This window comes from Sus scrofa, unplaced genomic scaffold (genome assembly GCF_000003025.6).
Source record: "Sus scrofa isolate TJ Tabasco breed Duroc unplaced genomic scaffold, Sscrofa11.1 Contig1947, whole genome shotgun sequence".
NCBI lineage: Eukaryota > Metazoa > Chordata > Mammalia > Artiodactyla > Suidae > Sus > Sus scrofa.
In genome coordinates this window covers 55,196-57,077 of record NW_018084985.1, presented here as the reverse complement: position 1 = coordinate 57,077, position 1,882 = coordinate 55,196, and the positions used below count along the sequence as shown (strand labels likewise).

Sequence of the window (1,882 nt, the reverse complement as noted above, 5' to 3'; positions counted from 1 at the left end):
ATGAATCCTAGGATGAACAGAAGTCCCCGGGGGGCGAAGGGGGGGTGATGGGGGAGGTTGGAAGCCATTCAAGTTGAAGAAAAAGGCACAAAGCAGAGAGAGTAGAGTGTGTGTGCGGGGGAAGGGGATTCTAAATAGCTCAGGAAGGTTGGATCAGTGCAGGTGTAGGATAGAAATATCCCAAGGAACAAGCAAAGAGTCACATGCAGAGGGGGGCATCAGAGGGTGTACAGTGTGCTGTGCTCGAGAAGTTAGGGTGCATCCTGGGGGCAGGCGAAATGTGAAAGACTTAAAAGAATCCTTTTGGCATCACTTGTTCTTCGATACATAACAATTATCCTGTTATGGGAAGAAGAAAGAAACACAAACAAAAATCCCATAAGGCACTCTGTTTACAGGCAGTGCAGAAGAAGAACTTCCTGTGCATGAGTCTGCGGAATAAGCAGAGAAATCTGGGAAAGTGTAGAATGAAAGTATAAACAAACATTCCCATTTCCCTCAACAGGACTAGTTCCCATGAGAGATGGAGGCTGGAAACCACAGCAGTGTGACAGAGTTCATCCTTCTGGGGTTCACAGAGGACCCTGTGCTTGGTGTCATTTGCTTTGCGATATTCTAGGCATCTATGTTGTCACCTTAGTAGGCAATAGCAGCATCATTGCTTTGATAAGAAGCTGTGCCCATCTTCACACCCCCATGTACCTCTTTCTGGGCCATTTGGCTTTTGTGGACATTGGTTCTTCCACATCTGTCACACCGGTGATGCTCATAGGATTCCTTAGACATGGACTGGCCATCACCACTGCTGGCTGTGAAGCCCAGTTCTGTTCTGCAGTCCTGTTTGGGACAACCGAGTGCTTCCTATTGGCCACCATGGCCTATGACCGCTATGTGGCCATCAGCTTGCCCCTGCTCTACTCCACCCACATGTCCCCAAGAGTCTGTGTCCTCTTACTGGGAGCTTCCTATCTGGGTGGGTGTGTGAATGCTTGGACATTTACTAGTTGCTTGTTGAGCCTGTCTTTCTGTGGACCAGATCAGATAGACCACTTTTTCTGTGATTTTTCCTCTTTGTTGAAACTTTCCTGCTCAGATGTCTCTGTTCTTGAAATTCTCCCTTCCATCTCCTCTGGGTCCATCCTTGGGATCACAGGTGTTGTCATAGGTCTCTCTTACATCCGCATCCTCATCACCGTCCTGAAGATGCCCTCCACTGAAGGAAGACACAAGGCCTTCTCCACCTGCACCTCCCACCTCACCGCGGTCACTCTGTACTATGGAAGTCTTACCTCCATTTACGTGATGCCCAAGTCCAGCTACTCCACTGACCAGAACAAGGTGGTGTCTGTGTTCTACACGGTGGTGATCCCCATGGTGAACCCCCTCATCTACAGCCTCCGGAACAGAGATGTAAAGGAGGCCCTGAGGAAGACCACTCTCAGAGTATCTCAGTAGGACTCTTTCTTAGCATTTTGGGTGATGTATAAATTTTTTAAATACTGTATTAGTTTTAACCAAGACCTAGCAAATATTGCTTAATTGGGTTAACTTAAGTTTAGGTTAAAATCATGCTTCTTTCAACCCTCACCTTTATTTCCTTGTACACAAAATAGGAGACACCTTAAAATCAGGACTGATCATAGCAATAATTATCACTATTATTAGCACCTGTAGGTTCCAAGCACTTTATTTATTTTATAGAAGTATAGTTGATTTACAATGTTTCTTCAGTTTCTGTTGTACAGCAAAGGGACCCAATCACACACAGTTTTTCTGTGCTGTACAGAAGGACCCCATTGCCCATCTATTCCAAATGTTATAGTTTTCATGTACCAACCACAAACACCCCATCCATCCCACTCCCGCCTCCCCACCCCCTGGC

At 46.4% G+C, this 1,882-nt stretch overlaps 1 pseudogene; it reads left to right on the top strand.

Annotated features, from left to right (window-relative positions):
- Window positions 1-523: 523 nt before the first annotated feature.
- LOC100620641 lies at window positions 524-1,470 on the top strand (annotated as a pseudogene).
- Window positions 1,471-1,882: the final 412 nt, after the last annotated feature.